This window comes from Dermochelys coriacea, chromosome 2 (assembly GCF_009764565.3).
Source record: "Dermochelys coriacea isolate rDerCor1 chromosome 2, rDerCor1.pri.v4, whole genome shotgun sequence".
NCBI classification, from domain to species: domain Eukaryota; kingdom Metazoa; phylum Chordata; order Testudines; family Dermochelyidae; genus Dermochelys; species Dermochelys coriacea.
In genome coordinates, this window is record NC_050069.1 from 91,253,580 (window position 1) to 91,279,555 (window position 25,976).

The 25,976-nt window shown below is 41.1% G+C and overlaps 1 long non-coding RNA gene across 3 annotated transcripts in view; it reads left to right on the plus strand.

Moving 5' to 3' along the window:
* LOC122458722 overlaps positions 1-24,345 on the plus strand; it is a 52,729-nt gene extending 28,384 nt beyond the window's left edge. For 2 of the 3 annotated variants that reach the window (XR_006278912.1, XR_006278913.1), the window contains exons 3-5: positions 15,200-15,269; positions 20,575-20,677; positions 21,860-24,254. This is a non-coding gene — a long non-coding RNA (uncharacterized LOC122458722). Of the gene's footprint in view, positions 1-15,199; positions 15,270-20,574; positions 20,678-21,859 lie in introns of all 3 variants that reach the window. The other variant, XR_006278911.1, reaches the window with a different exon arrangement.
* Positions 24,346-25,976: the final 1,631 nt, after the last annotated feature.

Sequence of the window (25,976 nt, forward strand, 5' to 3'; positions counted from 1 at the left end):
GAAGTGAGTCTCAGTTAATCTTATAGGCTGACGTACTCTCTTGGGAGGCAGAAAACTTAATATCTGAGAGTGTCCAGTGAAAGGGATTGGACATTGTAGGGGGATGTCTTTGGGGAACTAGGGTTCACTGATTATACCTGAAAGTTGAGACTCTGCCAGTCTAAACCTTGCCAAGCTTGCTAGCATGTCAGGAAACTCTCACGGTTGCCAGGGTAGAAAGGTAATACATTGGCTCACAGTTCTGGGTCTTCTGAGCAAGACCTCACAGTGATAAATGGGAATCCAGGCACGTGGAAGCATTTTCTGGATCATGAATGGTGGTAGTAGCCTGAAGTGCGATGGTGGTGTGGGGAGCTGGTCTCCACACCAAGTCATTGATGAATTCCATGGCTAGAAACAAGAGAAATGTGGGCCTCCTGCAATATCCATAAGCAGGCCTGGGATTTGAGCTCCTTGCTTACATGGGTGCAATGTCTGCAACCAGTGCAGCTGTGGTACTTGGAGTTTCCTCCTCATTGCACTCCTCATTGTCAATGCAGCAGGCAGAGAAGTGGGGTTTTCCAGGGGAACAGGCAGGGTTTTGACAACCCTCTAAACTAGTGGCTGTCCAAGATCTTTGCACATATTGGGACATATGGAGGCCTTGTAACTGTTTGCTAACATTCCTTCTCCAGGCAACATGATTTCAGAAGAAGTCATTCTTGTGGTTGCAAAGACACAGCCACAGAAGGGAATCCTATCGGGTTTCCAACAGGAAAACCATATTCCCAACAGATCCCATCACATCTTTAGTTCCACCCCCAAATACCACTAGAGGTTCTTTCCCATGGGCTCCCACACACTAGTTCTCACTGGGTTCCAGGGAGATAAGCATGCTCCAGAGCCTGAGTTCTTCTTTTCATACCAAACAGTTTTGCCTCCGATTTATCACAAAAGATGGAGGGGAGACTCTGGCTAATCAAAAACATCATCTTGATGCATTTTATCTTTTTTAATAAGAGGCTTATTCTTCTGGCTAATAGAGGGGGGAAATCATCAAAGTCCAGCATTAGCATGGACTTTCCTAGAGGAGGAGGAGGAGGAGGAGAAGAAGAAGAAGAAAAGACTTTCTACACTCCCCCCCGCCCACTCCTTGTCCCTCAAATGTACAGATACATTATTGGTTAAATACTTGCTCAACTCTACTCAAAGTTAGTGGAAGGAGAGTGAATGGATGGAGATGTCTGATTGCACAGTGAACACGGGCTAGAGGTGCTGACAATATTGTGCCACAGAAAAAGCATTAAAGATTACATGCTTGCCTTTCTTTTGCAGCACTCAGTGCCTGGAATAAACACCCCAAATGAACAGTATGTTACAACATAGAGTATCCACCCTTTGTGCATTCTCATTACAAAAATGTCCTGGCTATGTTCCATACCTCTCTTTACCATAGAGGTGCAGGCAGGAATATTGTGCTGCTACACTTTCATTTTGAAAGAGAATTTAGGAGTTAGTCACATGCTGAATTTATTGGGTATTCAACGGCTTTGAAATGAAGAATTATAAACCACCATGTCTTAAAAAAATCACATACAGTCTCCTTGTATTTTATGATCCTCACAATTTCGTATGACATCATAATACCTGCCTACAGGGAAGGGAAATCAAGACCATACATTAGCAATCATCCCTTGTGGCAACATTCTTAACTCAGCAATCTACATTAGTATATCTTATAATTTCCTGGTGTTAGTAAGAACAACCCTCAGTCTCGGGTGGTTAAAACTTGCTATTCATCATCATTAGGTACTTCCAACAGTTCACCATTCCCCATGTACTGACTGTTGTTTCTTCCCTAACTCAACTCATGGAATATTCCCTTTACCTGGCAACTAAAGTAAGAGTTCTCCTAGAAGAATACCGCATGCTAATGGCTATGTTGTCTTTTCACAATGGCTTCTGGAGCCCTCTTAGCTGAGAAGACCTTGGGGGCGGGGGAGGGGGAGTAGAACACTTCTGTAAACTTTATGAAAAGTGCTGAAAATCAGTAATCCATCACAATTTACCCTTATGAGGGCCTTTAATGTGTCAACAAAATAGCCTGAAATAATGAAGTCAGGAAGAGACTTTTACCATTTCTAAAATAAACTTGAGTGCACATTTGTTTGCCTGCATTATCAGTTAAACAAAGATATGGAACAAAATAAACCCCAAAGTTTGGCTGTACTAATCTGTGGGTATCACCCTGTCATCCATCTTCACATTTGCAATTATTGGCCGTTCAGAGGATCCCCTTCCTGCTCTGTAACCTTTGAAAAGTCAGTGTAGACTTTCATATCTAAACTGCATTACTTACTATTCCATGAATGGAGCAGCAGTCAATATCTAGCTAATATTTACCCTCTGTAATCTGCGCCATGCCTTAAGTGAAAGCTGAAAGCTAACACAACTATTTACAGGATGGAGAGGGTTAAGTGGGCCACTCTTTCCCCTTTTTCTTTTATTATAAGAACTGTTTGCGCACACTGAATCAAGACTTACAGTGACCTCGACTGCTGGGGTTTTGCTCACTTTTATAGAACCTATTTGTTTTCAGCTGGAGAATAAAAAATGGTGTGTGTTCAGACTTTGGGTATGCTAAATAAAAACAGGTTTGGGGATGTACTACACTATTTGTATCACTGTCTAAAGCCACAGGTCTTTTATTTTGGTGTGTCTGTGTGTGGGGGGGATACTTTTGTACAGGACTTCCAAAGTGTATTAAATTGCTTTGTACAGCCCAAAGTGTTCACATGTAGGACTATTAACAGTCCCAGCTTACAGAACAAGTTATTTGTAATAGAATACAAAGCCTGGTCTCAGGGCTTGACAAATCAGCCAGTTCACCAGTGTTAAGTAGGAGGTGAATGGAAGCTTATTCCTTAGCTTCTGCAGAATTTAAGCATTTTAAAAAAATTCAAGTTGTGACCCTCAGAGCATCCTAATGCAAGAGGGTGCTTTAGACTTTGTGGGAGATCCTGATCATAGGCATGGTCAGCCATCTTGCTGGAAGCAGATGTGGAAAGAATCTTACCTGGAACAAACACTTAGTTGCATTAAATGTTAGTTATGAGAAAGCACTTCTCATTTTTATTTGTTTGTAACCATTTCTGACTTTATATCTTATATCTGAACTCACACAAAACCTCTCTTTTTTGATTAAATATATTTGTTTTAATTTCGTTCTCAATCAATCCAGCACAGTGGTCGCCATGAAGTGATAATTAATCACAACAAGCTTTTGTCCCTTTAAAGGAGCATGACCATGTCCGTTGACCATGTCACTCCTCTGAATGTTCCAGGAGAGGGCTGGACGTATCAGGGCAGACAATTTTGGGGAAATTCAGGACTAGGAGTGTGTTGGTGTCACTTGGCTAGTAGTAACCAAGGCTGGTGCCAGAGTGTGGCTGTGGTGTAACATGCTGCTTACGGGAGTCAGAGTTGCTGAACCAGGGTGACTCAATGCATAGATACACAGTGGGTGCTTGTATGCTGGCTGGGAACTTCCAGACAGGAATCTACAACAGCAGAGCATATTAAGGCACTCAAGGTTCCAGGACAAGCAGCGACACAACCTCTCACTAGTCTGTGTTGAACCTCAAAATTGACAGAATTACCTACCTCTTAGGGTTATGAGGAAAACCCTGGAAGTGTACCTGATGCGATGCAGTCTTCCTAAATTGGCAGACAGCTTGAAATAATAGAGCAGTACAAACTGCCTACAGGTTGAATCCTGACCTAACCACACAGAGTGAATAACTTACCTATGCCCAGGGTATTTCTCTGGTCCTAGAAGAATGAATCTTCTCCTTCCCTCTCTGTGATAATGGGGTTGCTCAGCAGCTGCTTATCTAGCCCCATTATTCTTGTCTCTGCAATATTTTTTCCTCTTCCCCAACATGCCTGCTTAGTGGTAGGCTTGTTCTTTTAGACACACTTTACTGAAAATGTGTTTGAGAACATGGTGACCAAGTGATGCTCATTCCTATCTGCATGTCATTGTCATATCAAACTTTAAATATTTGTGTCTCATATAACATTGAAATTATAAATAAAGACTGTAAGGTAGGAATAGCTGGGAAGTACAGCTAGTATGACATCCTTTATGTTCCTAGTGCAGATGAATTTTTGAGCATGCCTTTCCTCCTGCCTTGAATTTTAGTACCAGAACCAGGGTTATAGCTCTTGTCCAAGTCAGCCTCTTTTTGGTGCATGCACAGCTCAGAGTAAAGGCATAAGTAAGGGGCCACAATTTGAAATGCTTGCTCAGTTATACTGGTGAAATTAAACAACCAATATTTGGGTACAGCTGTAAAAGCAGTAAATCGTGATGTATCAGTAGTGATGAAGGTGCTTTATATAATAAAGTCAGCAGATTTTTCTTCCCTCTTGCTCTGATCTGATGTGACTTGAAAGGATTTGTCAAAAAACTCAAGAGTTTTTTGGCAATTTCTTTCACTCTAATTGAAAGAGAAGAGTAATTCAATGAGAAGATGATGCGGGTTGGTTTAGTACATGGATTATGGCTTTAGGACAGAACCTACTTTTTGCTTGTACCCCGGACATCTGGAAACATTCCACTGCCACATTTTATTAGAACACTGAAATTACCTCATTAAATGATATAGAGATTTCGAAAAAAGGATAATTGTTGGTAGATCAATCACAGATTAAGCTACCCAGGCCATTTTAATATATCCTCATTTTTCACCACAGACCATTAACATGGCCATTGGCTATACCATGTAAATTTATTTTTATCTCAGACTTTGCAGGGCTTTGGAGCCTTCTCTAAGTGTAATGAGCCCCCTCCCCCAGTATTTTTATCCTTTGTTGTTGAATGAATGAGCTGATCAGCAACAAAGCACATATGCCAAATATTTTAATACCAACTGTTGCTTTTGTAGTTAAAAGGTAGATCTAGGACCTGATAGAAAACCTCACCTGCTTATTCATGTTTGTGCTGTTAAACCCTTCAGTGGTGCTTCATTGCATTGTTTTGTGTTACCACAAGTGTGTGAATATTCTGTAGTAGTGACAGGCAATTTTCTGAGGCTGAGGGTGTGGTGAAGGGGGTCCTGAGGCTGAGGGGGGTATAGAAAGGGGGTGTTTCAGATATGGGGAGGTCTCTGGTAAAAGGGAAGGGGCTGGATGGCAAAATTCCTGCGGTGGCTGGTGCTGACTGGGGCTGGGCTGGACAGGGAGCCTCCAAGGAGGCTCATGCAGACAAAGGGTTGGGGGTCAGAGGGAGACCATCGAGGCAGCTGATGCTGACTGGGTAGGGAGGATCCTAGGCTCCATCTGCTTGAATAGGAATCTGCTGCTCTGTGTGTTTACATATGTGATGGCTTCTACTAAGGGTCTGTGTGGAAGATTATGAGCCTTGGATGAGGAGATGGTAGTGGACTCTGTGGCAATGAGAGATGTGGGACAGGGGGGAGCTGTGCAGTGAGAGGGGAGTCTTTGAAGCAAGGGATATTTGAGTACGAGCATCTCTGAGATTTGTGCCAAGTTTCCACTTGGAAGATACACCGAACAAGGATAGTTCAATAGTCCTCACTCTGAAGATGCCTAATCAACACTATGAAAGCTGCAGCCACCGGTTATTTACCACAGCAGGACATCATTCTATCTGTTGTCCATTATGTTTATCAAATGGAAGCAAGATGAGACTCAAGGGGGTTATTTTTCAGGGGCCCACGTGATCATTTGTTTTGGTCTCTGGCTGATTCATTTTGTCTTTTTATCTGCTGAGATTTAGTTCACGTTAAAACTAACGTTTGCCAGAGCTCTGCAGCAGTTCTGGTTGGCTGCCTTCCCCCAGGAGTTGGGAAAGTGGGGAAGGCACCCAGTAAGAGGAAGGCATCCAGTGTTTCTCCTGGTTAGGGCTGGAAGTCCCATGAGGGCTGGAACTTCTGTCTTTGGGAGACTGGCTCGAGCAGGGACTACAGTCCTGTTACTCAGGATTAAACCATGAGATTTGGCAGCACGGTCTCGTTGATAGGGAACTGGAATGGGAGTCAGGAGACCCGAGTGCTATTCCCAGCCTAGCACTGGCCTGCTATGTGACCTTGAGAGTGTCGCTTTCCTTTTCTGTGTCTGTTTTCCCTCCCATCCTTTATTTATTTAGATTGTAAGCTCTTTAGGAGAGAGACTGTTTCTCAGTCTGTGTACATATAGGATCTAATACAATGGGATCATGATCTTGGTTGGAGCTTCTAGGCTCTACTATAATACTAATAACAATGAAGAAGATTAAAAAATGCTGAGCCAAACTCTGTCCTCATTTATATCTATGCAACTGAAGTCTGTGATCCAACTTTTGCCATAATTGAGGAAAAACCCATTTGGGTTCAATGGGAATTTGGCCCAGTTACAGACTCTGGAATTTGGTCCATATGCCAGCATGAGATAGCATTGTAGAACTGGGTAGAATATAGATTCAAGTACAGAAGCACAGATGTTATCAGGGATGCTCTGGCAGAGCTCCAGACCTGAAAACCCAGGTCACACTCACCATAGCAGATTCCTTTCCATTCACATGTTCACATGTCTATAGAGTCTCTATTATATCTGTTCTTTTCAACTAGGTTATTTAGCATGATTTAGAAAATGGAATCAGAATTTTCTGATGCCGTGGAGAGATGAGGGGTGAAATCTTATCCCTGTTGAAGTCAATGGCAAAACTCCCACTGAATTTCAATGAAGCCAGGATTTCACCCCCAGAATCTTGACATCATCACTGTTGATCTCTAGTAGATCTAGCAAGGGAGCTGTCATTTTGATTTTCCTTAAAGAAATTCAGTTTTCTTCAATAAAGTTGAAATTTTCCCATGGAAATTTTTTATTTTGTGAAACAGGCATTCTGGGGGAAAAATTTCTGACCAGCTCTAATATCTAGCCTGTGATCTATCCTATTTTATTCTTCCTCTTTGTATTTTGTTTCTTAGACATGAGCACAGGTAATTAGTTTTGTGATTCCCACAGAGGCTCCCAAGTTTAGTGAGGCCTAGATAGTGAGTTTTTGTCTCCGTAAGTTTTGGCTTGTTCCAAAATACACAAGTAGATGGAATAGATGACTGTATAGACCAAAAGTTTTATTGGCATAAATTTGTGTAACTATTTAAGAGGAGAAATATTTGCCTGCAAATTTTCAATTAACACTGACTTATGTGTATGTCTCTTCTTTCTCTTCCTTCCTTCCCTCCAAATACTTCTTTCCTTTATGTCTGGCTGTTTTATCCCCATTTTTGAGTGCCCTTTTGCCATTTAATTGACAATTTTTTTCTCCCTATTAAAATAATTTCTCCATTAATTTCCTTTTTCCATTTCCCTCCCCATTCCTCTTTTGTTCCACCTTTTCCCCCTGCTCCCCTTCATTATCCCATTTATTCTGGTTTTCTTTCTCTCTCCCAATTTTTCTTTTGATCTTTGGTCCCATCCTTCATACTGAAGCCAGTGCAATTGTACAGCATGCTTTCATTTTCAGAATCTCATAGCAGTCTTAATACAAGCAATATTCCATGACAGGCCTTGACAAAACATAGCTCTTTTGTTTGAAAGTAAAGATCTGTTTGAAATAGACTGATTCATCCCCGTTCAGAGCAGTGGCTTTGTTTTAGGCCTAGGTAGTTAGTAGGGACTGTCTGGCAGGTGCATCTTACAGTGAGCGTCATTGAGCAATACATTCTGTAATTACAGGTCATGAAGGTGGAGCTCCTCTTTGATGTATCTTTGTTATTGCTGCAGCACTTGATACAATTTGGCTGAAATATCAAATGCAGATAGCAATAAAATTTAATTAAGAAATCAAAGCTTTCATCTGGGTTTTAGAACTCAAGCCAGCCGGTTTCTTCAATCTAAAGAAATCATAGACAGCGTGGAGAGTAGAAGACAGTGTCTTTGTAGCATATAAAATGTATAACCTTATTTTGATTGCTTACAAAGATAAAGCTTTTAGCAACTGCTGTTCACTTATGAGGCTTCTAGATCTTCCCAACAAGTAGGTACTTTTTTAACTGTCATCTTTTTTATTTTAATTATTTGACTCTTTGTTGCTAATTCTTTGTTTATGGAGTTTTGGATTCCTTTATACAATAAATGTGGGTGAAGCATGTCTGCAAAGGTGATAATTTGGTGGTTGCCACTTTTGTGCATGAGACTCAGGTTAAAGATTAACATTGACATGGCTGAGTTTCAGACGCTGATTCAGTTATGAATATGGTTCAGTATATCCCCTTTTCAAGAAAGTACTGAAGCATGTGCTCAACTTTAAGCATGTGCTTAACATCCATTGAAATCAATGGGATGTAGGAATGCATTTAAGGTTAATCATATGATTAACTGCATTGCTTAATAGGGATGGCTTGCTCAAATGGGTCTTAGCCTTTATGCCTGCTTCCCACCAACTGAGAGGCAACTTGATCTAGTAGATTAAGCAGAGGCACGGGGAATCAGGAATTCTTGACTCTGACTCCGTCTACTTGCTCTGGGGCCTGGGGCAAGTCATGGAGGGCTGGTTTCTCAGACATTCATTTCTGTGGGTTCAGTTTATCACAGAATCATAGAAATGTAGTGTTTGGGACGCAGAGAAGTCATCAAGTTCAGCCTCTGGTGCTGAGGTGGGACCAAAAACACCTATACAGTCCTTGACAGGTGTTTGTCCAACCTGTTCTTAAAAATCTCCAGTGATGGGGATTCCATAATCTCCCTTGGAAGCCTATTCCAGAGTTTAACTACTTTTATAGTTGGAAAGTTTTTCCTAATATCTACCCTAAATCCCCCAAGCTGCAGATTACTGCTTGTCCTACCTTCAGTGGAAATGGAGAACAATTGACCCCCATCCTCTTTATAACAGCCCTTAGCATATTTGAAGACTGCCATCAGGTCCCCACTCAGTCTTCCTTTCTCAAGACTAACCATGCTCATTTGTTTGACCTTTTCCCAGAAGGCATATTTTTTAAACCTTTTATCATTTTTGTTGCTCTCCTCCGGACTCTCTCCACTTTTCTAAAGTGTGGCATCCAGAATTCAACAAAGTACTCCAGCTGAAGCCTCACCAGTGCTGAATTGAGCAGAACAATTACCTCCCATGTCTTACGTACAATACTCCAGTTAATATACTCCAGAATGAGATTGGCATTTTTGCAACTGCATCACACTGTGGGCTCGTATTCAGTTTGTGATCCACTATAACCCCTAGATTCTTTTCAGCAGTAGTGCTGCCTCGTGAGTCATTCCGCATTTTGAAGTTGTGCATTTGATTTTTCCTTTTCAAGTGAAATACTTTGCACTTACCTTTATTGAATTTCATCTTGTTGAATTCTCCTTTTGAATTCTAACACTTGCAACTCCTCCCAACTTAGTGTCATGTGCAAATTTTACAAGCATATTAAGTGTATTCTCCACTCCATTATCCAAGTCATTAATGATAGAATTAAATAGGACTGGACCTAGGACTGACCCCATGGGGTCCCACTAGATACTCTCTCCCAGTTTGACAGTTAGCCATTAATAACTACTCATTGAGTATGGCCTTTCAACTAGTTGTGCACCCAATTTATTGTAATGCCATCTAGATGGCATTTCCCTAGTTTGCTTATGAGAATGTTAGGTGAGACTGTATCAAAAGCCTTATTAAAATCAAGATATATCATGTCTATTGCTCCTCCCTCCTTTTCACATAATCCACTTTGCCAGTGACCCTGTCAAAGAAGGAAACTAGATTGGTTTGGCACGATTTGGCCTTGACAAATCTATCCTGGCTATTCCTTAACTCTCCTATCCTCTAGGTGCTTGCAAATCGATTGTTTAATAAGTTATTTCAATATCTTTTCAGGTATTGAAGTTAGGATGACCAGTCTATAATTCACTGGGTCCTCTTTGCTCCCCTTTTTAAAGCTAATACTATGGTTGCCCTTCCCCAGTCCCCTGGGACCACACCTGTCCTCTACGAGTTTAGATTGTTTTGATGTGGAATCAGGAATTTACCTATGTAAGTGGCCTAATCTGTGTGTGCAAAACTGCTTGTGGAATTATTTGCACCTCTAAAAATGGAGACCTGATTAAAGCCAGGCTGCAAATTTGACCCTTAGCTTCTATGTCACAATGTCGTCTTCTCTAAATGGTGACAATAATGCGTACATGCAGTACCGCCTAGGGAAGTTGTAACAATAAGATTAGTTAAATCTGGAGACTGACTGCCTTATTCACACGAGTCATTGAACTGAATTCTATGGGATAACTCTTGTGAGTAAGATGAGCAAGATTTGTGCCCAAGGGTAGGTCTACACTAGAAGTGCTACATTGGTGCAGCTGTGACACTGTAGTGTGACTGGTGAAGACACTCTGTGATGATGGGAGAGCGCTCCCCTGTCAGCATAATTACTCCACCTCTGCGAGATGTGTAGTAGTCCTCGGGAGCGCATCTCCCACTGACATAGCGCCAGTGTGGACAGTGCTTAGGTTGCTGTCACTTGCATCACTTGGGGGTGTGGGTGTGTCTTTTTCACACCCCTGAGCGATGTAAGTTAAATTAACTAAACAGTAGTGTAGAGCTGCCCCAAGTATTTGCATACTTTGGATTATTACTAGCGGGGATCAGATGGGAGAAGACCAAAAGTGCTGGCCAAATCCAGAAATGGTCTCAACAACAGCCTTGTTAGAGGTTACTCATCCAAACAAACATAAAGGTGTCCGCCAAAGGGAGTGAAATGGAGAAAACTGGTAACAAGAGTTGGTCTCTCTAAATAATTTGAATCCTGATATCCACTTATGATGAAATGTTACTGAGAAATTGTTTGACAGTGTGTTTAGAAGCTGAAAACATCACAATAAAGGCGTTGTAGAATACATTTAAAAGTATGCCCTCTGGCTTAGTTAAAAGAAAACTGCCCATTGTGCTCAGAGCAACACTTTACTGTCCATCAGTTTGACACTCCAAAGGTAAGAAATGCTCCTTACTATAGGGTGACCAGATAGCAAGGTGAAAAATCAGGACAGGGGATGGGGGGTAATAGGTACCTATATAAGACAAAGCCCCAAATATCGGGACTGTCCCTATAAAATCGGGACATCTGGTCACCCTACCTTACTATGGCGTAAGTAAACTCTAAATAGTTATTGAAAATAGAGGATCTGCTTTTCAGTCAGTTTCTAGGTGCGGATTCGTGTGTGTGTCCTACCAGAAGAGAGTACCAATCTTGGATTGGCTCACACATTGGGTGGTACAGAAGCCTAAGAAGCTTCCGGTACCGCTCAATTCACACACACAATTTTGAAAAATAAATTGTTGAACTATCTTGTAGCAACAGTATCAAACTTTCAAAGGCTGCAATTGGAGTCAAAAGTTTAAAAAAGAAAAGAAAAAGTACTTGCCATCTTTTGTGTTTAAAATAAGCAAATTAACTTCTTGACATTTTCACTACTAATTTTGATGCTTTGATAAAAATAATTTATTACTGTACTTTGAAGCCTAAATTTCACCTCACAGGATAAGAAGAAAAGAGAAGAAATTTCAAAGTGAGTAATTACCTGCGGCTGCTATTTAAATCCTCTGGCTAAGGATTAAAGCCAATCTTTAGGCTGTTAATAGCCTGCAATAAACAACTAATGAATTAGAGAACAGAAGTAAAAGCAACTAATGCTGAAAGATATTCCCATTAATACCAGAAGGCATATTTGCAGCATACTGATATCCTGTGTAATATAATGAAATACCTTCATTTGATACCATAGTGTATAAAAGCAAGTAAGTAACATATACGGTCCCAGTTTTCTTCAGTGGCTGTTGCAGTGTCCAACGTTCAAATGCTAAGATGACCAGAATTTGATTTGATGTCAAGGGCTGTGCCGCCAAGAACTGTAACTCATTAAGTTGTGGGAACAGTGTGCTCCCAGAGAAAGGGACCATGACTAACAAAAGAGAGACAAAGGAGACGAAGTGAAAAGTAAAAGGAAAATGGTTGAAAACAAGGAGCTGTGGACAATAAATCCTAGACAGAGATATCTAGGATGAGATCTGTTATTGATCAGTTGAGAAATGAGAGCAAGTATTTTGAGGAAAATGAGAGAAAAAAGAAAGAAAACATTTTTATTGGCAAAAGATTATTTGAACATTGTATGTATTAAATGTGCTTTGTCTAATCCCCTGATAAATGAAGTATGGGCTTATTCTGCTGTGCTCACTCCCACATGCAGTCCAGCTCACTTTGCTGGCACTGCCCATGTGAGTAAGGGCAGCAGGCTCTAAATTATTATAAAACACCAGTTAATGCTGCTCCAAAGATATTAAAAGGGGGAGTGTGTGGCCATTTGCTTTAATTTAAATGAAAAGAAATGGTGTTCATTTGTTGTACTTTATCTTTTTCCTTTTTATGGGATAAACTTTTTGCCTTTAAGAGGAATTTAAGTAGTAATATAGCAAACAAAAGCTAAATACACTATTATGTTCTTGAAATCCATTAGACTGTTATTTAGGGGCATTAGGATAAGTGGCTCTTCACCTCTTATTAGCCCCAGGCTCTTTTAGATTATAGATTCACACAGTTCATGAACAGGGTATAAAATTTGACTGAAAGTACAGGGAAATGAATGGCATACAGACAGTGTGGAATGTAAACATTCATCAAGCAGCCAAAAGTCATCTCAAAAGAGAGCAGTTATTTTGAAGGGCTAATTGTCCAACTCTAAAGAATCATTATTTGTTGTTTATATATCATAGAATCATAGAATATTAGGGTTGGAAGAGACCTCAGGAGGTCATCTAGTCCAGCCCCCCGGTCAAAGCAGGTCCAACCCCAACTAAATCATCAGAGCCAGGGCTTTATCAAGCCGGGCCTTAAAAACCTCTAAGGATGGAGATTCCACCACCTCCCTAGGTAACCCATTCCAGTGCTTCACCATCCTCCTAGTGAAATAGTGTTTCCTAATATCCATCCTAGATCTCCCCCACTGCAACTTGAGACCATTGCTTCTTGCATCAACAATAGGCTCATGCTGTACTAAACACAAACTACAGCATCCCTGTTCTGAAGGCTCCAATGTTGCAACGCATTGTTCATGAATGCATTCTACTGAGCCTGTGAATCACAGGACCAGCACCTTAATAGGAACTACTCATTTTGACATCACTAGTGAAGGAACAATATTCCAAATCACCAGAACTAAATTAGAGACGGTTGAAAATTGTACTTAATTGTTTTCAGAGAAGATGCCCTAAACTAACCAAATATGTTTTAATATGTCTATTTCCTAGTAGTTATGAAGCATAATTTTTCAAATTATTTCTCTGCTACCAAGGTTCTCTTCTGCATCTATCTTGGTTCACTGCTTCTATCTTGTCACCCTTCTCTGATTGGTACAATTCTCATTAGAATATAATTGGTTCTTATCTCAGATAAGGGTCACTAGTGTGAACTTAAAAAGAAGTATCCCCAAGGATGCAGGAAGGACATGGATTGAGGGAGTAAGAAATTCATTGCCAGCTGCTTTGCAAAAAGGCCAAATGTGATGTGTGGCACCCTTCCTTCATGACAGGGAATTGCTATTCAAAGGCTATAGGCCCCATGGAGCTGATTGTTGAGGGGATGGTGTACTTTTGTTTAGCTGATGACATCCCTGCATGCTGTGTCTGAAAAGTCAAAGCAAACAAAAGGCACCCCCCCACACAAGTTTTCATTTTATAATAGGAATAACATTTGATTAAGAGCTGGGAGTATCCTCAGCTTCACCTTTGGTACTTGCCTTTTGGGCTTTATCTCTGAAATTGCCATTTCCTAAACTTTGAGCTCCCATTCAAGAAAAAGAAACCCCAAATGAGCAGTCATTCAGAGTAGAGGAGAGTTTTAATGCCACATGGTGGGAGTAAGTGGGGAAGGGGCAATTGGTTTCAGACTATGATATTTCCTCTCTTTCTTGCATGCTTTGATGAACAGCTAAAAAATGAACAATGTGATATTTGAAATATCCACACTGGCAGCTGAATAAGCACCAGTTAAAATAAACGGGGTAGTTTATGCCTCAGAGCTATTGTTCCAGGCTCTCTGCAAACTCAGGCAGACATTACTGCACTGGTTATACTTGGGTCATGTTTTCACATTCATATTTTTACTTACACATGCACATGCATGCTCACACACATACAGAGAGAGAGAGAAGTGAGACTCAGAACAATTGAGTTAAGTCTGTCTGCAATTCCCCAGCTACCACTGCCCCACACTTCATAAGATGCTGCCATAAATGATGAAGTACACATAAGACGTGTTCAGTTAAAAGTTAGCTGACTAAATCTTTCCCCTCCCTCCCCTTTTCCTCATCCTTTTTGGAGTTTAGTCTGACCACCTCTTTTTACTGAGTATTTTATGAATGATTTCCAGATCTCAACAAAGTATCTTATTTATTTTTCCAAACTATCCTAGTATTATTTATTCTTTGTATTAGAGCAGTACCTTAAGGCCCATTGTGCTAGACGCTGTACTATAGATGACTTTTTTTTCACAAGCAGCTGTTTGTGTTAAGATCTAAGATTCATTCTCACACTGACAAAACTGTCCTTCAGGAATGTTATGTTCTTAACCATTATTCAGTTTAATGTGTTCCATTTAGCACTATCATAAGAAAATTCTCTTGTTTTTGGAAAATGTATTGGTAAGCAAAAAACAGAAGATGTAGGGATTGTCTTATTAATGATGGTGTTGATTATTCACAGAATGTTATCCCCAAATTTCCTTGTGTTTGGCCAAGCACAGGACATATGTTAGTAGTTGGTAATATGTGTTGGGCATCTTCACCATAAACTGTTGTTTCAAAACACAATTAGGACTAAAAGAAGTGGGTTTCAGAGAGCCTGGGAAAGGTCTAAAATGGGATGAGGTTTCAATTTGCTATGTGTACTAGCCAAATAGCTTTGATTTCAAAGTTCTTCTCTGCCTGTAAAATCTCAATCCTTGCAACATTTTTTGCTACACTGCAAGATGGGCCTTCTCTTTGGGTCAAAAGGAAGCTGGTTAATTGAGATTTGATGTGTTCAGTTTCATGCACTTGCCATGAGGAGCGTAGCAGCATTATTTCAGTAGCCATGAGGAGCTTTGCAGCATTATTTCAGTAAACCTCTTGTCAAAGACTGGAAATTTTACAAAACTGTTCATGTTGAATGTTTCTTGTATTTTGTTTTATATAGTGTCACAGATGTACACAGCACTTTAAAAAGATGAGAGGCTCGATTGTGACCTTGCATCAGTTTTACATGGGTATGTATTGACTAACTTTAAGGGAATTCCTCTGAGTGACACCAACATGATCAGAATAAAGCCTAACATATCTGCCCCAAAGGATTTACAATCTAATGACCTGATCCTTCAAATACTGACACAGGTGGAGAAACTTAGTTTAGTGACATCAGCAAGGCTGTTTGTGTGGGTAAAGTTACTTATGTGCATTCATGTTTGTAGGATTCACCCCTTAAAGTAGGCCAACCCCCGTCCACTAAAACTATATAGTGGATGGTGGACAATAAGTGTGTGTTAGGGAGGACAATAGTGTACAAAAAGAGGAGGATGCCACCCTTTGGGAGTACAGTGTTTCCTGGAGAGGGGAGTTAAAAGCTGTTTGGTTTATTGATTTAATGTTAGTAACTTTTTAAAAAATCTCTTTTTTATAAACATTTATCCAGGTGTCCTAGATGGTCAGTAATAGTGATGGAATAGTGTTGCCAGGCTTTGCAGAAGAAGTGAGTTTTAAGGAGGGAGCTGAATGAGGAGAGAGTGGTTCCTTGGTGCAACCCAATTCTAAATCCTACAGTCCATATGATTTCTTTATTAGAATAATTTCCCCCTTAATAGTTTTACCCTTAATATTCATTAGTGAGCATAGCTGGCCTTACATTTTACAAGGGCTAGTGTGTAGTAGGATACATGGAAAGCAGGAGGACTTCAGTTACCTGCCAAGCACATTTGCATCAAAAAGATTTGACAGATGAACATGTTTGAGGTGCTTGTCATCAGGGGAAATCTGAGGATAAAAATCTTCAGTTCAGATATGGATGGCATGTTGTCAGCTTTTGAGAAGGAAAAAGGTTTGGACAGCTGTGAAGGTGAATTGGGTCAAAAGCTTGCTACCATTGGAAGGGACCAGGGAGGGATGGGATTCAAATTTCACTTTCAAAGTGGTGATTAGGTCACAGTGCTGAGCCAGCAGCAGCAGCAGGTGTGGGCATGATTTGGAGGGAAGGGTTGGAATGTTATCGTCAGATGAGGAGCCCCCAAAAGCACAGTGTCCGGGGCAACAGCTCAGTTTCAACATTAGAGATGACCCAGGTAATGAGTTGTTCCTCACTTGTGGGGTGATTTGGTTTGATTGTACTTTTCAGGAGGCTTCAGTCCAGATTCTTTCTTGCAATGCAAGCACTAGCAGAGAGCTTGGGGATATTTTCATCTTTCGCTGTATTAGTTTGTAAATGGCACTTTAAATCTGAATTTATTTAAATTTTAACTTTGTGTCTGAATGCCAGATTTGTAGTTGTGCATATTTGGTTCTGAATGTTGAAAAGATGACAATATTTGGGGTGTGAGTATGTGTAGAGAAATGCATGAGGGCTACCTTCTATTGGTCTCAGTCTGGATAAGACTGGGGTAATAATGATATGTTGGGAAAGCAACAGGAAGATCAGCCCCTTTGATTGAGGGGTGTCTCTGTCATTTATTACTAGAGTCTGCAATCTGGAGATACCATTGGATCCCTAGCTGCTCTTAGACAGTCATATAGAAGCAGTGACCAGCAGCAGTTTGTCGTCTTCTTCTTCTGGCTAGGATGTTGCAACCATTTCTTTCAATGCAGATCTGGCTACTGTAATCCATCCCTTTGTCATTTTAAGACTAGGTTACAACAGTACACTCTGTTTGGTACTAAACTTTAAGTCCACTGGGTAGCTGAAGATAGACCACTTAGTGCAAAATGTGATGGGCTACATGTTATCTTCCTGGGAGCACATGACACCAGAGTTTCATTATTTGGTCAAGGGACCTGATCCAAAGCCCATTAAAGTCAATGGGAGTGTTTCAGTTGACTCCAATAGCCTTTGAATCAAGCCCTTGGCTGCCTTTGCCTTCCAAAATGCATTGTCATAAGTGACCTGGGACCTGCCAGTTTGACAGTCTGTCTCTCTCCCCTATGTGATACTCAGAGGATGCTCAAGACAATCTGCCGCCTGAGGCAAAACTTCAGTGTGCCACCTTGTCGGGGATTAGAGCAACTAGGATCAGCTGCTGGCCTGCTCCCTGACTAACTGTGCTGCTAGACAACCAATGAGTCCAGCGGCACTGCCTTGGAACTGACAGAGCGGACACAGCCACTGGTTTAGCAGCCCTGCTTATGAGCCTGGTGCCCACAGCAGATCAGCGGCTTCTCAAAACTTACCATGCCTGCAGCTGCACTTGCCCTTTTTCCAGTCCCTGCTCCTGCTTTGTTCCAGCCTTGGGCCAACCTGTTCCAGTCCCATTCCTGCTTGTTCCAGCCCTTGTTCCGGTTTCTGCTCCAGCTATGCTCTAGCCCCTGCTCCCCTCTGCCTTCAAACTTCTAGCTTCGATCCCTGGCTCTACTTCTGACTTATGACTCTGGTTCACTCTCTGGTTGTAGCATTTGACTTCTGTCTCTCTGGTACTGATCCATCACTCTTCCTCTGGCTATTGACTCTGGTTTACCCCGGGAACTGGCATTTGGCTTCTGTCCCTCTGTTACTGACCCTCTGCTTGTTTCCTGGACTCTGCCAACCCTGGACCCAGCTCTAACTGGTAGGCTGAACTCTCACTTCTGCCACTAGGCCTGATCAGCTATAGATTGAGCAGCCCAATACAAAGACTAGGGTCCCACATCACTAGCATGGACCCACTCAGGCCATTTTCCCTCTGTCAGAGCTGTTAGTGGAGGGGGGTGGCATACAGAACTTGCAGGTCCAGGTGTCCACCCTGCAGGTGCAGGATGCAGCCCTACAAGCCAAGGCGGCATCACCAGCAACCCCAGTTCTTACTCCTGAGTGCCGATGGTCCTGCTCCCAGACAAGTTTAGTGATGACTGTGGTCTGATCCATCTTACCACATGGAACCATGAATGTGGCCCAACCCCTCAAGCCCTGACAATGCCCCAGCCTGCCACCTGTCGACTGCACACCCCAGTCCAGGACCTGGAACCCAGACATATTAACCAGGCCTGCCCACACATATCTGAGATTGAGAAGAACTTCAGGCCGGTTTTTGTATTGTGGGGGCAGATCTGTTGACCTTCTGGGCTTGCTGCAAAGTCTGTCTATTCCCTCAGGCATTTGTGGAGGGATACGAAGACTGGTATTTTTGTGAGGAGTGGGATATTGTTTGGATTGATTTTTCATTTTGGATTGATTATTTGTTTGAGGGAAGAGTGATTGCTGGGTTAGTTTTCTTGGTGGTGATGGTGGTTTCTTGTTTGGTTCATCGGTACCTTCTGGTCTCCAAACCAAAAGAAAAAAAATAAAAAATGGAGGATCTGATTCCTGATCCACTTGAAGTCAGTGGCAAAACTCCCATTGACTTCAATGGGAGCAGGTTGAGATTCAGAATGTGACTCGACATGTGAGAGTCTACAATGTGATTTGTGCACTGTACATGTAGATTGTCACTCCAAAAAGAATGGTTCCCTGTTGGTGAAGTGTGAGTACTTTCTCTAGCAGGGTTCAGCCATAGGAATCACTGCCGTGGGAGTCTCACAGAAGCCAAAAGAACTATTCATAGTAGTAAGCCTCAGTATTTCCAGGACTGAGCCCTTAGTTTTCAGTTTCAGTTTTCAGGACATGTTATTTCCTTTCAACGCATTGTCAAGAAAACAGGCACTTCAAGCAGTTGTGGAAGATAAGGAAAATAACTTCCCAGGCTTTTATGGTCTCTACTCCTGAATCCAGTTGCTTTAAAATATATACCAGCAGCACACAAGCTGATTTTGCCTACAAGCTGTATTTTCCAACAGAAGTCAAATCACTGTAAAGTTATACTGTTAATTACAGTAAAATATTGAAAACATAACTATTGATAGAAAATAGATTTTGTCACTGTTGAAGTCTCCAACATATTTGTTGTATTGGAACTGGCTCCTTGCTGTGTTTGTTTATTATTTTGATTGCTTTGCAACTATGCTATATTTTTTTTGCAGTTGGCTGGCTTGTATGATAATATAACATCAGCAGTAGACTAGGCTGGGCAGTGGATTAGAAATCAGGATACCTTAGTTCCATACTCCACGCGGTCACTGACTTGCTGTGTGACCTTGAACAAGACTTAACTACTCTTTGCCTCAGTTTCTCCATCTGTAAAATGGTGTAAACTTACCTTTTGTAAAGTGCTTTGAGATCTACAAATGAAAAACTCATTATAAAGAAACTGCTAGGTATTACTGATGATATGTCATGTTCTTATACCGTAAGTATGCATAACTTTGATGTACTGATCTATTTTTAAAAAAAGGCAACTTTGTATTTTACCAAGATCTCTGTAACAATTCTAGTCCTATTATGCTTCTCTATTCATTATGAATGTCCAGTCCTGTAAAAGGAAGTTTCTGGTTAAGTTGTGCATTCTGGTTTTCTATGTTTGTTGTCAATCTGGTAGTAGCAAGCTTTTATTGTCTGTCTAGTTGAAAGCTTAAAATGTCACATGCTTTTTTCATAAATCCTTGCTGTGGTTCTGGCATTTGATGGTTACCATTTGACTCTGCATTGTTTACTGGAAGTGCAAGAAAAAGAGAGTTAAAAATAAAACAATCACTCCTTTTTCTTTTTAATTATGTTTTTTATTTTCTTCTCCTCCTCTGGTGGCTTTGAACCAGTAAATCATCAGCGTGGCTGATATTTTTGTTACATAGTAATTCTGCTTCAATATGAGCAGAATCTGGCCCCATCTTCCATCAAAGTCACTTAGGAATTGAAGGCATCTTGCAGGCTCTAAGTAAGCAACCCACACTGATTGATCAATGCTCTTGCTTGCAAATGATGTGACAGAAAATCCTGTTGCCCTACTTTTTCACATATTTTGAGGTACAATCAGATATGTGATGCTTCTGTTTTTTTGCTGAATAATATTCCACATTTTAAAGACAATGTTCATTAAAACAGAGGCCTCAGAATGACTATATTTGGGGCTTTAATTTTTCCCAGATGAGAAAAATTTCCAGGCTAATTTTCGCAATCTGATTTTTACTATCCCAGTTCCATCAACACAACCCTAGCACAATTGCAAATTCAAAGTATAGGATGGTTACTTCATATTGCATTTAAAGACATCTGATACATTCTTGCAAAGCCTACCCTGCGGCTTCAGAATCACATGTTGTTTATTGCTGTGTTACATTTGATATGAGTTGCTAGAAATTAAGACCTTGACAATAAACTCTCATTGATCTCACTTTGGGGAAGGAAGGGGGAAATCCTCATCAAGATAAAAGAACCAGGTCACATTGGTGGGGCAAAAAGCTTTTTAAGCAATCGGTGAACTTCTATAAAACGTGCAGTTGTTTTGTTTCATTGCTGCCTTTCAGGTGTTTAAATGGAAACAGCTCATTCAAGTGCTGCTAGGGCCAAGACTTCGAAAGAGAAGGTTTGCTGCTGGAATGAGTGATTGTGTGTGTCAGGCAAAAGCGGGTGCGGGGGAAGTGTGCTTTATAAAACATGGTTATATCTTCTCAACCCCTACAGTCACCCATGTCTCTTCCCCCCCCCTTTTTTTTTTTGTGATTCATTAACGTTCTCTTCACCCAGACTCAGGACTTCATCAATTACTGGCAGCCAACCAGGCTAGAATGAGAAAGAGGAGGAGTGGTGTGAGGAAATGGCAGAAGGGCTTACAGCATAAAACTCTAATAAGGAGTTTTCCTTTTCTGTTTATTTTTATTTGATAAACAGAGATTTGTTTATTGCTAATGTTTTTTTTTCTTTAACAAACAGAAAAAAATTCCCGCCTGGCATTCAGCCTGCTTTGAAGCAGTAAAAAGTGCAGCTTCCGTGGAAACATAAACTCTAATATGAGTCCCAGTTCTTTAGTTCAGTGACATACTCTGTGGCACAGCTGTCTTGCTGTATTTCATACTGTGTTATTAAGATTGTGAAATGGCCTTAGAACTCTGAGTACAAATGGAGTTTAATGTGTGGCAATGATGTCAAACCAGTAACAGTAATCCCACGTAAATTCATGGGCCTGACCTTTTCCTTTACTTTGTTTTGTTTATAATGTCTATTCCATAACAGTTATGTACTGCCTGGAGCGTTTCATTTCTCTGAAGTACCTGAGTAGCCGAAGTCTCTCAGCCTTTAGCCTTGTGCCTCACTATAAGAAAATTAACGCCAGAAAAGTCTTACTGCTTCACTGATGAGTCTTGGATTTCTCCGGGGACAGAAATGTTTATGTTGGCTAAAATGGGATCGAACGATACCTCAAGATCTAGTAAACCATCACAACAAATAAATAGCTTTTTAAAATGTACTTTCCTTGCATTGGTATCTGCTCGGTACGTATCCCATATTTTTAACTGAACCCATTCTTCTTTGGAATGTTAGAAGGTTTGTTTCTCTGAAGATTTATCAGCAGAAGCAGGAATGCTGAGCAGGGCAGATTCGTAACTGGTGTAAATTTGCATATCGCTGATTTACAGCAGCTGAGAATTTATCCCACTTTATGCAGCAAAGCTTTTGCCAATTTAGACTTCTTGAAACCTTATCGTGTTTGTAGAACAGATAACTGAAGTTGTATATACAGTAGGTCTGAAGCTGTGGTGCTCTCTTTGTTTTTGAAGGCATTCATATTATTATGTTTTTGCCTCTTTCAAGGTCATCCACTTGGAACCAAAGTGAACAGTTGCTTTCTGCCTCCTCAGATTGAGGCATCAATTTGGTTAATATGATGGTGGTCAGCAGCTAGGGGCTGGAAAAATTATACATGGAACAAACAAATTAATCAAGTACACCAAAACAGACAAAACAAAGCCTTTCCAAAGTGTTTTTCTCAAAGTTGTTATTTAAAGCTTTCATGTGGCTTTCACCCACATTGCATGGCATGGGGCATGACTGAGGTATACAAAGGCATCTAGGTACTAGGTCAAATGGGGAACATGTTTCCTGAATTTAGCAGCAATCACTAGACATTGTTCATTTATAATGTATGCTTGTTTCCAATGCTATACCACAAAACCCCTTTGTGTGGGATGCAACATGTGGGGCAGGTTTCCCCCTCCTGCATAAAATCCCACAGGAAGGAACCCTGGGAAAGGGGATAGGGCTTTCTTTGAGTTCTTTCATTGGGAATAGGGGATGCAGAAGAGGTTGGGGTCTTGGTCCTCTAATCTTCTGAGATCTGAATGGATCTTAAGGGAATATGCTGAAGGTACAGGTCCATCAGGGTGAAGATTCTGTGCCCATGCACTGGCTTAGAGCCCCTCTCTCCTGAGCAGCCTGGCAGTGTGGCTCCACCTGAGCCCAGCTAGAGTTTGGCTGCCCTGAAATCCTCTAAGAGTGTTCCACAGCTCTGAGAGAGCGTCATGAGACTATTACATTGCCAATGTGGAATCCATGCACTGCTGTGGCAGAGGAGGTGATGATGCACAGAGCTACCTTAGAAGAATGAAGGGAAGAACTGACCCATCTTGCATCTGTAACTGTGATTCCAAGGAATCCAGCCATTCCAAACCTTCTGCTCAGACTACTAAGTCACCAATTCAGACCAGTTTACCAGTAGGCCGAGTATAGGATGCTGCACAATTGTCCTTGAGTTTGTCTGTTCTAGTGGCCTTAGCCAGAGTTCAGATACATCAAGAGCCCTACATAGCGACAGAAGTCAAGACTATTAATTGAATACGAGACAAGTCCTTGAGTAAAATGAGAAGGATTTGGCTTTAGAATTGACACAATCGGAAACTTCTGTTGCTGGTCTGTCAGCGGACACAAAATGCAAACATTTTTGTTCTGAAAATAGCTTCTTGAGTGTCATTAAAGATTGCTGTAGCTTTGGAGAGCAATAAAATAGAGCAACAAGAAACAGGACAAATCCATTTCCGCTTGGGATGTAGGAAAGTTTTATTTTAGAATGTCCGACTCTTGAGACTTCTCCGTGTACTTAGACAGTGCATATGAAACTAATTATGGGAAAGGTGACTGATGGCTGATGGACAAAGTTTACTGGCTTGTGTTATACAGTCCAGAAAACATTACATGACCATTCCCAGCTGTTGTTCCAACTGGGTACCACCAGCTGTCACATCAAATCACATCACAAACTAAGAATAAAGAAATCCCCCATATGCTCCCTCCCTAAAAACTTTAAAGCCCGTGGTTTTTTTTCATGAACGCTGATTCATCTGATTACACTTTACCTTCCAGGAAACAGATGGTAAACACAGGGCAAACTCACTCCAGCATGCTAACCAATAACTCTTGTTTTGAAAACTGCGTCTAAGCTGTCAACTTCATTTGGGCAGCACTTGGCTTTCTCAAAAGATTGCTCAGAATCCAGATTTTTAATATGTGAAATACAGTAAACCTGGGCATTACCTGAGCCCTTGCTTAAGGGACGCTTTGCTTTAAATGCTTTTCCAATCTATTTTAACCAATAATTAAATCCCTTCCATAACGAGAACCTGCACTGGACATCTTCCACAAGTTAGTTGTACTAAATTGAGACAGTATAATCTAACCCCTCTGCCCCCTCTGGTTCCAGCAGCTCGGTCCAGGTGAAAGAGAGAAATTCTTTGGGGCTGTACTGTGTATAATTATCATCACCCCTTTCTGGTCAGCTGGACGGGCAGTCCCCCCGCACCTGGTCCAGCTGCTTCCTGCTTCTACCCACTCTGTCTGGGTAAACTTTTCCCTTCCTACCTCTCTGCTACCACTTGCCCAGGGAGCCATTAAAAAAGCAACAACCCCTTTTCTTTCACCCAGGTGGCCGTGGACCCCCCACATACAGCTGCAGTGAGCACTTTACAAGAACAGCTGGTCAAATATATTATTCAGATAATTTTGTTTATTTACGTAAAATACTTTGTGACAAATTATGTTTTGCCATATTCAGACAGCTCTCTATGCTGATCAAATGCTCTAAGCATTCTACAGGAACTCAGAGTTTTATTAATATTAATTATCCTATATAATGAACAAATAATTTATTTAGCAAATACTAGCATTAAAGACTCTTTTTTTCTGTTACTTGACCAACTATTGCAATCATCTTGCATGACTGGGATCTAATTGCAATTTAAAATGCAAGAGTCATTTAGCTATACAGCAGTGCTGAGTTTCACTTAGTCAATAAGACTGGATGCTTTAGCTTGGTATTATCAAGGTCTGATTCTAGCTCTTAGGGGGCACAGAGATGGGGCACCTACGTTCCTGTCTTTGATCAGAGAATTAAGGGGAATGATGCTATTTGATTTTAGCAAAATCACAACAAATCAAATCCTGAAGTAGTTCTTCAGGATTAGACTCTGCAAGCCTCCCTCACGATGCCGAGAATTTACTCAGTTTAGATGAATACTCAAGTGAGTAAATGCTCACCCACATGAGAGAAACTTTCATGATCCCGACATCAATTTTTATTCAGAGTTCACACTGACATCAGTGAGAATTTTCCTGATTCCTCACTGAGGGTCTTACTGAGGACTTTGAAGTCTGGTCCAGCTGAGAAAAAATACTCCCTAACACTTAAATGCTCTGGACTTTCCTGAACTAAGAAGAAATCATATCTCTTAACCTCTTTAACCTATAATTGAAAGTGATAGTTTTCCTGTGCAGTATCTGGGGAGGAAAGGTTGGTGGTTGATGTTTTGAACTGTTGCCTAAAGTGGCTTCTGATAGTATTGGGAGGGCTTGGATTTTTTTTTTTTTTGAGCCAGGGTATGCTGGCAATCATTACACAGTCTCTGGTATTAGTGTGGAATTATTCACTTGACATCAGCATTGACAACAAAGGCTGCTCAGACATGAGATACTGTGCTGGAGACAGATACAAAGAGTGTGGTTTATGGGTCCCCATTGGCCATCTCCACACCTATGAAAAGAAGATAAATGATATTAGCAATGATGCACCAACTTTAGAGGCAATTCCAGTAACAGTCCTGAGAGTATCAAGAGGAGATAAGAATTAGTCATTGGCTCCTGGAAACTCAAGAGAAAAGTACATCTAACGTGGGTAGCAGATTCGTAGGGGTACAGAACACCAATGAAGCCTATTATGAACTAAATACAGCAGATAATTTGGAGGACTCTACAATGGGAAATACAATGAGATGAATTTAGACTTCTATTTTGTGATAAGGGCAGGGCTGAATCCAATTAGGTCTCACTGCTGCTGAGCCTCTAATATAGAAGTTCCCAGTCTGTAGTTGTGGGAACACTGGTGATCTGCAACAAACTGCCTGGTTACCTGAATATGGTTCACCTTGATTCCATCTGATACATCACCATGCAGACAAGTAAAATACACTACTTTCCTGTACTGTTTTTCTACAGAAGGAATTATTGGGAATGAGAGAGAATCTCTCTGTTTGGGTCTGACAGCAAAGCATTGACTCTTCAGAAGGACACGGCACCTTCTATCAGGCTGAGCTACTCCAGATCACAGAGAATTCTTTCTCAGGTATCTGCCTTGTGGGTCTTGCCCACATTCTCAGGGTCTAACTGACTGCCATATTTGTTGTCAGGAAGAAATTTTCCCCTGGGTTAGATTGGCAGAGATGCTGGGGAGGGCAGTGGGGGTGTTGTTTCACCGTCCTCTCTGTAACCTGAAGTCCTTAAATCATGATTTGAGGACTTCAGTAACTCAGCCAGAGGTTAGGGGTGTATTACAGGAGTGGGTGGGTGAGGTTTTGTGGCCTGCAATGTGCAGGATATCAGACTGGATGATCACTATTTTCCCTTTGACCTTAGTCTATCAGTCTGAATCATATCAGCATGACCT